Genomic DNA, 11,262 nt, shown 5'->3' on the forward strand with positions numbered 1-11,262 from the left:
ATATCCCTGGTCAGTTAGAAGATAGAATCATAGACTTTAGATTCGGAAGGGATCTTGGCAATCATGCACCCCACTTCCTAGTCCCCTTATTTTACATAGGAAGAAACCCATGAAAATCAACAATTATCCAATAGAATCTGTCTTAGAAACAAGAAACAACTCGGACTGGTATGAGATCTGGATGGTTTTTTGTGCTCCTGGGCCCCATTCTCTAGTTCTGGACTCCTGATGTCTAATTTCCTGGGCTTGTGTCATCCAAGTAAGCCTTGCTTTCTGATGCATATGCTGTGTTTTGTCCTAGGCCCTGGTGAAACAGAAGATAAAAAGTCCTGGGTCAAAGTTCTCAAGGTTTCTGGGTACCTGGGTAAAGAGGAATGAGTCTGCTGCTCCCTCTGTTTGGCCTCCCTGCCCAAGTCAATGTCCTCACTGGTCTTTAAAAAAAAAGGAAAGAAAATCAGCAGAATAATCCCCAAATGGGACATCTCCAGTTTTCTGTGAGATGTCAGCAGACCTTTCGCCCCCGCCTGCCGTAAGAAGCCGGAGTGCTGACGGAGTTAACATCTGTCCTTTGGATACACTCTGCATCATATGTCTAGTACACTGTGCCGAGAGAATGGAACACCCTCTCCTGGGGATCTCCCCCAAAGCCTCTGGGGAGGTCTGTTTCCATGGGAGAGATGACAGCCCATCGAACATTCAGGCAGGTCACAACCTTTCTTCTCATCTCTCTCCCCAGGGCCCTCCCCATAATCACTGAGCCAAAAAGAAGAAATCCTCTGACCTGGAAGGGGAGAGGCTTAGGCAACATGGATGTGGCAGACAGGCAGCTTTGCTGTCCTACTGAGCAATAACCCAATGGGCTTTTCTGGAGTTGGCTTCGGCTCAGTCTCCCTGAAGCATCTGTTGAGAGCCCCCCGTCTTATTTGTCCCTTGCAGAAAAAGGCAGTTCAATGGCCTTCCTTCTGCATCTTAGGCAACACATCAAGGGGAACAAACAGACTCAACAATAAATAAAATTCAACAATTTCCAACACAGATTTGGAGTTCAAAGTTCCTAGATTTGGAGTTGGAAGAGACCCCAAAAGGTCAATGACATTTTGCAATTGAAAAAACTAAAGCACAGAGGAGGGGGAAAGGATTTACCCAAGGTCATGGTGTAGAGCCAAAATTTGACCCAGTTTCATGGATTCCAAGTTCAACAAGTTTTTGTGGATCACTTATCCATTCCAATCAAATCATTCTTGAATTATTTAATATTATTTAATATTCTACTGTAACCTTGGGCATGGAGGAGGAAGTATATAAGACATTGTCCCTGTCCCTTAAGAAGAAATATAGTTGGAAGATGTAACAGGGTCAAATGGATGGGGCCTGGTCTGGGGTCAGGAAGCCCTGGATTTGAATTTTGCCTAAGACCCTTACTGATTGTGGGGTTGCAGGTGAGTTACTTAGAGCCTATAAAATGCTAACTTGCTTCGAAATGGGATGAAAATAACTTGAAAACAAGAGGGTGGGTGTCTGACTGTACTTTACTCTGACCAGAGTCCATCCAGGAGATTGCCTCTAGCTGGATGTGACTCTAGGTGCCAATTTCAATATTGAGCCAGGCCCAGCAAATGACATGGTTGAGTTTGATGTCCTCCAAGTCCCATCCAGAGGTCTCTAATTCTATAAGAATTAAGGTGGCCTTGGGTAGGTGGAGACCACCACAAAATGGTAAGGCAGTCACACCAATCCAGCCAGAGGGTCATCCACAATCAAGAGGTCAAGTGGACTCACCAAGAGAGAGTTCTAGGGCTGAAGTATCCATATCTCCAGAAGATGGTGAGATAGACGGCTCCTGAACTGGGAAAGATGGCCCGGAGCCTTGGGGGAGATTGTTCAAAGCACCAAAGAGAAAAGAACTCCTGAAGTCGGGGGCACAGACCCAGATGGAATGTCAAAGAACATAGTTAAGAAAGCTGACATCATCTTTCTTGAAGGGATCATGGCCACGGTAGAAAGGATTTAATTGGGTGTCGATGGCCATAGACTCTTGGTTCCTGCACCCAGAACTAAGAATAATGGAAAGAGAATCCAGAAAGAGAAAAGAACTGAGCATTTTTGCCAAAATGGTATTGCCAGCTATTAAATGAGAACCAGTCCAAGAGCCAGGTCTAGCAACAGTGGGTTTGATGACTCTGAAAATGAGACCTGATAGAAGAAAATGAGAAAGGAAAGAGGAAGTAAGAAGAGTAAGGTCTATAGGAACAGGTCTAGTTTGACCCTTGCAAATTTATGTCTCCCTTGTTTGTTATTTTTCCTGGGGAGGTTGGGATGAAGGACCTGGGGCAGTGAGCCCCTAAGGTACTGCCTTCACAATGCTTTTAATTGTTTTCCCTGAGTTGTGGATAGTGGCTCAAGTTTCCATAAAAGTTGTAGAATTATATCCCTGTGTCTCCAAGTCCAGTGTTGAACCCTGTCCTAAAAGGGTAGAAGCACTCAAATACAGGTGTGTAGACTAGGTATGTTATCACCAATGAGAAAGATCCATGAAAGAGCAAAACTGGAAAGATCACTGGGTTTTATAAGTATGAAAGGTGAATGTGATAGAATATCATTGTGCCTTAAGAAATGCTGTGGGGGAATAGTTTCAAAGAAATCTGGGAAGTCTTCTATGAATTGATGTAGAGGGAAGTGAGTAGAACTATGAGAACAGCATTGTGAAGACAAACAGCTCCGAAAGACACCTGTGTTGAGAGATGCTAGCCACTTCCTGACAGAGGACTCCATATGCAGAATGAGACAGATTTTGGGGTGTGGTCAAAGTAGAATTTTGTTTCTTGTAACTAAATATATTTTTTACTGGGGATTTGTTTTTCTTTTTTCTTTTTGGTGGAGTGGTAGGAAGAAGGAAATGAGAAAAAAAATCAATTTTTTAAAATATAATTTAGTTTGGAAAGAAATTATGTTATTCTAAAATAATCTATCTCTTCCTGGTTGCATGACCTTGGGCTAGTCCCTTAATTCAATTTCTTTGATAAAATGTGAATGGTAATTCTCGCCCTGAATATCTCACAGGGTTGTTATGAGGTTCAAATGAGACAATGTGGACAAAGGGGTCTGAAAACAGAAGAAATGTGATGATAAAAAAAGATTAATGGTGATGAAGAAGCCAGTTCTTTCTGGCAGATGAGAGGAACAAAAGCAGAGAGAATGTAAGACAATGAAAAGATTGTAGTATTCAGAATTCCACTTAAATTTACAATTTACCTCTGTTTCCGATCTATAGGTGACCCCTGTTGTCTTTGTCAATAAAATGAGGACATACTATTAGATGACCTCTAAGATCAACTAATTAAATCAGCAAGCATTTATTTGGCACCTACTTTGTCCCAGACACTATGCTCCACAGTGGAGAATCTAAGGGCAAAGAATGGAACAATTCCTACTTCCAAAGAGTTTCCATATCGATGGGAGACACAATAGGTTTCAGAGAAGTCTGGGAAGACTTGGATGAACTGATACAAAGGAAAATGAGGAGAACCAGGAGAGCAATATATAAACACCCGCAGTGGAAACAAATACAATATAAATACAAAGATTTTCAAAGTAGCTTAAAAACAATATGATCTGAGAGGGAAGGCACTACCAGGTGGGGAGATCAGGACACGTTTCATTCAGAAGAGCATGGAAACGGAGAGTGGGATTCTTGGAGGCAGATGTCAGAAGGAATACATTCAAGGCATAGGAAATGGCCAGTGCAGAGACCAGAGGTGGAGCTGGAGTAGGGGACCAAAAGCAGGTGAGTCGTATTCGATCGCAGAGTACAGGAGAGGGCATTATGTGTCACGAGACTGGAGGGTTTGGGGCTTGAAAAGACAAACAGCGGGGTTTATATCTGATTCTAGAGACAAGAGGAAGCCACTGGAATTGATTGAGGATGGAAGTCACATGGCCGAATCTGCACTTAAGGAAAATGGCTTTAACTGCTATGTATGGGAAAGACTGGAGGGGGGAAGATTTGAGATGGAGAGACCAATTATGAGGCTGCTACAGTCACTTCAGGGAGTGATCATGGGAGTCTAAGCTAAGGGGGGAGACCGGGCAAGGGGATGCAAGAGCTGCTGTATTGAGAGAAACAGTAAGATTTGGCAACTAACTGGATATGTGAAATGAGGGAGAGGGAGGCATTAAGGATGATACTGAGGTTAGAAATCAGAAAGGCTGAAAGAATGATGGAAAAGGAAATAGGAAGCTTTGGAAGAAGTCTTTTTTTAGAGGAAAGTAGGGCCTGTACAGCTTGATCTCTTTGTTCTTATACTCCTTTCCTATAATCCTCTGAATACGTACCAGCCTGGGGAACAGCAAGAAACAATATTGGGAGTGGTGAATATAAAATCATGTGAGGAGTGTTTGTCCTGGCTCAGCGGGGCAGGGGGGAGGCAAACCAGCCTTTTATCTCTCCTCCACTTGTTCCTCTTTTCCCCCTTCCAACTCCCACCGCTTTATTAAAATGAATCATCCTGGCTGCAGAGATGAGTCAGGGCCCTTGGGTCAAACTGAAATGCACAGTTGCACACAGAGTTGGGGTGGCCTTCATCTCTGGGGTTTGCCCCCTTCTCTAGACATGAGTGTCACTGCCAGGAATGAGCATTAGGTGGGAGGGGAGGATGGGGCAGACACTTAGAGATTATCTGGTCCAATTCTTCCATGTTTCACAAGGGTAAACCAAGGTCCAGGGAGGGGAAAGTGAAAGAAATCAAAGACTGCCAGGGCTAAAAAAGGACCAAAGAAATCTTTTGGTTCAAACTTCTCATTCTAAAGATAATTAGTGGCAGATCCAGACCCAATTCTCTCTTTCCTCATGATTTTTCTGATTAAAGGAAGAATGCCAGGGGAGGGTTTGAGACTGGCTTTGAGGAGAGAAGATGATAGGTATCTGAAACAATACTCAGATTCTGGAGGACTCCAAAAACTTGAAAATGCCGACCATCTTGACTTCCAGATGTGTTTATTAAAGAAGGGCAAGATGTACTGGGGGTGCCGGAGTGAACAGAGATGGCAGTCACCTTCAAGAGCCTTGGAGAACAAGGATGGGCTCCATTCATCTGATCCACGGAAACAACCAGCCCAGAGGAACCTGGCCCCAAAGGAGCTTTATTTTTAGCTGAAATTACCCCCCATGACAAGGAGGAAATTAACTGAACAATGGACAGACCTGGGTTGAAATCCTTTTACAGAACGAAGCCTTCATTCTCCAGTCTGTTGTTTCCTGCCTTAAATAGCTCACCTTCTCCTCTTCAGAGGGGAACTGGCTGCTTTAATTAAGCATTGTCTGAGAGAGAGAGAGAGAGAGAGAGAGAGAGAGAGAGAGAGACAGAGACAGAGAGAGAGAGACAGAGACAGAGACAGAGAGACAGAGAGAGAGAGACAGAGAGAGAGACAGAGAGACAGAGAGAGAGAGAGAGAGAGAGAGAGAGAGAGAGAGAGAAAGGAAGGAGGAAGGGAGGAAGGAAAGAAGGGAGAGAGGGAGGGAGGAAGGAAGGGAGGGAAGAAGGAAGGATGGATGAAAGAGATGGATGGAGGGAAGGAAGGAAGGAAGGAAGGAAGGAAGGAAGGAAGGAAGGAAGGAAGGAAGTTAGTTTTCTTTAGCAAATATAAATCATTGTTATCATGCCAGACATGATGCAGTAGTAAGTAAAGGTGGTGCCATCTTTACACACTGGCATAGTGCACTCCCTCCCACATGAATCATCCCCCAAAGAGCCTGAAGCAAAGTGAGTTATTTGAGGATCAGGAAAGAGAAAAGGATACTGAAAATGTGAATCTTAAATTTAGTGGTATATTTTGGGATAGAATTTTACTCTCTGTAAGATTCTATTTAAAATAGTATTTTAGAGCCTTAAGATGGAGATCTTTAGGGAACTTCAATAATGAAGGCTGTATTTCATTCAGGGAAAATAATGATGATGAAAAAAAGACAAGTGCTTTGAAGATCTGTGAGGCATTTTACAATGTTATCTAAAGACTAATCACAATCCATTTTTCCATATAATCTTTCTAAAGCACAAATCTGTTCATGTCACTCTATTGCCCTCTAATGATTCCCCACTTCCATTAAGACAAAATAAATATCCTTGCTAGTTACTTAAAATCCTTCTTAAGCTGGTTCCTTTTCAAATGTCACACATTACTCTTTTCTTGCTGTTTGCTTCTCCCCATTCAACATTCAATCTGCTGCTGCCTTACCTTGCAAAAGTGATCATATCCATTCAGACCTCCTCATTTTCATCTCTTGGGATCCCTACCTTCCTCCCAAGTTCCTGTGGCCCCCCATCTTTCTTGGTCTTCCCTAGTGCAAATGGTTTCTCTCTCTTCAAAGTATCATAGATGCACTCATCCATCAGGGTGCTGTATTCCCCCCAATAGAAGATGAGGTTCTTGTGGACAGTAGTGGGGAGCTTGTTTTTCTTGGTAGAGAAGGGACTGGAACCAGGGGCTTGCCCACTTTGTCTTCAGAATTCAGAAAGGGCTAAACAAGTTGTGGTATTTGAATGTGATAGAATACTATTATGCTATAAGAAAAGATGAGCAGGTGAATTTCAGAAAAACCTAGAAAGACTTGCATGAACTGATGCTTAGTGAAGTGAGCAGAGCCAGGAGAACATTGTGCACTTTAATAGCAACATGGGGTGATGATCAACTTTGATAGACTTAGCAATAAAGTAATCAAGGACAATTCTGAAAGACTTGCGATGGAAAATTCCATTCACATCCAGAGAAAGAACTAAGGAGTCTGAATGCAGATTTTTTTTAGGTTTTTTTTTTTGCAAGGCAAATGGGGTTAAGTGGCTTGCCCAAGGCCACACAGCTAGGTAATTATTAAGTGTCTGAGACTGGATTTGAACCCAGGTCCTGACTCCAGGGCCAGTGCTTTCTCCACTGCGCCACTTAGCCTCCCCATGAATGCAGATTTTTTAAAAATTCATAGTGGATACCCTCTCCCAAGTCCCGAAGCATACTTTTCTCAACCCACAGCATTTCTGGGGCAAAGATGATCAACCAACCAGCAAATACTATTTTTTTGCGTCCAGCACTGTGATATGTGCTGAAAGGGAGATAGGAAGTTTCTCTCTTCTCCAGTTCATCCTTGACTTAGCTGCCAAATTATATCCTTAAACTATATTCCTAATCATGTTACTCTACAGCTCAAGGAGCTTCTATGGCTCCCTAGTGTAGCTTGAATATATTACAATGACTACTTGCTACTTAGAGTCCTTCACAGTTCAATCCAACTTCATTCATCTCATCTCATTTCCCTTCCTTCATTCTACATTCCAACCAAAGTTGTCTCCTTAGAGGATCAGATGATTATTGCTTTACAGACAGAAGGCACCTCCAAGGTTATTGAGTCCAAATCCCTCATTTTCTGTTCCCAGAGAGGGACCATGACTTGCACCCATAATTAGTGTTTATTTGACTTATTTATGGTACAAAGTTGTGCCAATAGAAAGGGAGGGGGGAAGAAGATGAAACCAGATTTTTCATTCTCAAATGCATCCTCTTTTCTCCCATGACCCAGTGTTCCTTATAGACAACAGCCAATCTCTCATCTCCATGTTTTGCAAAGGCCATGTCTCAGAACTGGAATGTTCTCCTTCCTCATCTCCAACTGGTGAAATACATAAGATTTAACTCAGATGTCATCTCCTTCCTTTTCCCCAAGTTGTCAGTGCTTCCTGATAACCTACCCCCAACTCTTTGTATTTACTTCCCAGGGAATATTCTACAAAATTGGACAAAATACAAATTTCATAAGGGCAGAGTCTATTTTGCTTCTTCTTCTGGATTCCCAATATAAGGCATCGTGGTATATAGTAGATGCTTAATAAATGTTTGTCAACCTGAATGAGACTAAATAAAAGAAGAGGAGTTTATGATCTCATTTGGGAGATAAGCCTGGTCTTCGGGAAGTAATGAGAGAGATCTATCATCCCATCACGGGATCGAGAACTCAAGAAGACCATGTCACCAGGAAGCCTGAATCCCCCATTCTATGGATATGGAAAGTAAAGGGCAGAGCAATGACTTACTCAAGCTGACACCAGAGCTCAGGTCTTTTTGACATTCTAAGAGAGAGTGTGCGAGCATAGAAATGGCCAGTCCCATTCCCCCAACCAGGTAGGGACCCAGGGGCAGAACCCAAGTGGTTTCAAAGGGAGGGATCTGAGGCAGGTGATTAAAACAGAGGTAACAGCATCTGGAAATGACATAGAAGAGGAGTCTACAGGCTCCAGAGATTGTTCACCATTCTAGACTTGACCATTTTGCTTTGAACAGCATTCCAAATTCCCTGGTGACCCTATCATCATATCCAAGTAGATATTCCCTTCAGTGAACCAGATAGCCACTCATCTTTGCTTGCCCATCATGCACAACTCTCATCGAGATCCTATCAATATATAATTGGCACCATAAGTTGGGGCTTTGTTCCAGTGAAAAAAGGGAGAACAGATTGTGGTTCTTAAGAACCTTAAGAACAGTCTGGTTCAGTGAAAAGACATTCTTAGAGTCTGGAGACTTGCGTTCAAGTCTTAATTCTCCCACTTACTACTCTTGTGACCTTGGGCAGTTTCCTCCATCTCTCTGGGTCTTCTCATCTGTAAAATGGTAGTGGAGTTGGTGAAAATTAGACTAGATGACCCTGAATTCAAGATCTGTGATCTCCTGATCTTGTCTTCCACAGACAACCCAATGGAGCCCACCCAGCATTTGGCAATAGTATGTGTGAGTATAGGTCACCACCATTCTTTGGGATGTTTTCTTGGAAAATCCTTCCTGGTTTCTGCCAACATTTTTCATGTGGACGCCCAAGTCTGAGATTTAGCCTTTATGCCCTTGTTCAATCTATCAAATCTTGGAGATCTGAAGGAGAATGAAAAATGTCTCTCTCCCCCTGCAGGAAGCCTTCTGGGAAATGAAAATCCAGGGTTCTTTTGTGGATGGGGGTGGGTGGGATGTGGCTGGGGGGGGGGGAATCACCATCATTCGGACAACAAAGTTCCTCCAGCTGGTACCTTTCAGTGACAGCCCAGGTGAGTCACCCCCCTTCTAGGCAGACAGGATTTGAAGACACAGATATGGGAAGTTCAATTCAATGGGGAGTGGGGGGGGGAATCAGCAGGAGCACTGATGTTGTCTTGTTGTCATGGAACTGAGAATATGGCTTTCAGTTCGCCTCCCACTCAACAGCTGCGTGGTTGGCATTCTTGACACTGGGGGGTGGTGTCCACCCCCTTGTCTTCACGCACATGCACACCAGACTCTCGCTCTCCCAAAGGTCTAACTTGGGGGGTGGTACAGTAGTTAAAAGGAGGTGCTCATCTGGATGGAAAATCTGTTCTCCCAGAATAGTTTGCTGGGAAGCAGTGGGAATGATGTCACAATGATCCATAGCAGATGACGACAACTGAAACCTTACCAGGAGAATCAGAGTCCAAATGAGCCCATCAGAGCCTCCCTCATGAATCTGGGGTGAACCCTGAAAAACGGGTCACCTAGGGCTCCATAAGGGACATTCAGGAAAGAGCGCTTCCCCTGGCTTGATCCTCGGCTGGGTAGCTTTTGAGCTTTGTGAAGCAGGAAGATGCTTGAGGGAGAGTCATCTCCAAAATCTGGCCTTAGATTTTGTTTTTGATCTCAGGAGGAGAGTGTGTATAATAGGACAACACTGGGTTTGGCACTTGGTAGGGTTCTGACCAAAAAAAACATCCTTGGGGGAGGGACCTTGTCCCACTCATGTTGAGGGAAACCTCAACTGTGGCTCAGTCTGAAGACTGAGGCAAAGATTAATTAAGAGACTTTTCCCTTAACTGTTGTCAGAGACAGGACTTATATCCAGATGTTGATCACCCTAAGGGTTTAAAGTCAGCAAGACCTGAGTGTGAATCCAAATGGCCGTGGCAAATCATTGCCTCAGTTTCCTCATCTGTAAAATGGGGACAATGTCTTAGCCCCTTCTTCCCAGGGTTTTTGTTAGGACTTGGGAAGTTACCATCTGCAAAGTGTTTTGCAAACTTTCAGAACTATCATTGCCCTCCCTGGAGAAATCCAGGAAAGCCCCAAAAGCTGAATGGTCTTACCCTCAGCTTGCAAGTAGGGAATATCTTGATCTTGTCTTTGCTGCATTTCTAGATGCTTTAGTTTCTTTTCTTCTTTCAGGAGTCTCAGTTCCTTGCTGGGGAAGTTTCATGCTTAGCTTTTTTCTTGTTATCTCCCCATGTGTTTGGAGCTTTCTTATGAAAATAAAGAACAGACAAATGTATTGGCTCCATCAAAGACATTTCTTTAAAAAAGGAACCTCATGTCCCTGAAAAAGTTTGCTTAAAGGTGACTCAAAAGTTAAGATGCCTTGAGCCACTCCCTGGTGTCTTCCAGGGAAGCCTGAGGTTCAAGCAGTCTTTGTTTTCAAACCAGGGTGAAGAGGGAGTCCGGTACTACAGGGCAATCAGAAGTCTCTGACACTCACCAACTGGATGAAAGAATATTCAGGGCAAGGACTCTCAGGCTCCAGCTTCCTGTCAGTCAAATAAGAAGGTGGGCTTAGTCCATCTCCCAGGTCCCTTCCCATTCTAACATTCCCTGACTTGGCCTGGGCTACCACCAGAGCCCTAAACCAAGCGTTGCCAAGGAGGACTGACTCTGAGCCTAGGATGTCTTCACCTGGGCACTCCCTGGCTTTGTAATCAGAAGACCTGAGCTCAAATCTTAGTTTGGTTATTTATTACCTGTATGACTTTGGACCAGTCACTTCACCTCTATACTCTGTCTCAGGTATCTCATCTGTAAAACAAAGGGGTTGGTTTTGATCTGTCTAGGTACCCTGGACTTGTTGGACAGTCGGTGTGGTGAAGGCTTTGAACCTCTTCCCAGAATCATCTTTTTTAAAGGCATAAAACAAAATTATAGAATTACAGAAGAGATCAATTCTAGTGACACAGTCATCAAAATATTTTTTTTAAAAAAACAATTTCGTAAATGTTGGAGGGAATATGGGAAAATTGGGACCACTAATGCATGGTTGGTGGAGTTATGAACTGATCAGCCTTTCTGGAGAGCAATTTGGGACCATGCTCAATGAAAACTGTGCATATCCTTTGAACCAGCAATACCATTACTAGGTGTGTATCCCAAAGAGATCATAAGAAAGGGTAAAAATCCAACATGTACAAAAGCATTTAGAGCAGCCCTTTTTGTAGTGACAAAGAACTAGAAAATGAG

This window comes from Macrotis lagotis, chromosome 6 (assembly GCF_037893015.1).
Source record: "Macrotis lagotis isolate mMagLag1 chromosome 6, bilby.v1.9.chrom.fasta, whole genome shotgun sequence".
NCBI lineage: Eukaryota > Metazoa > Chordata > Mammalia > Peramelemorphia > Peramelidae > Macrotis > Macrotis lagotis.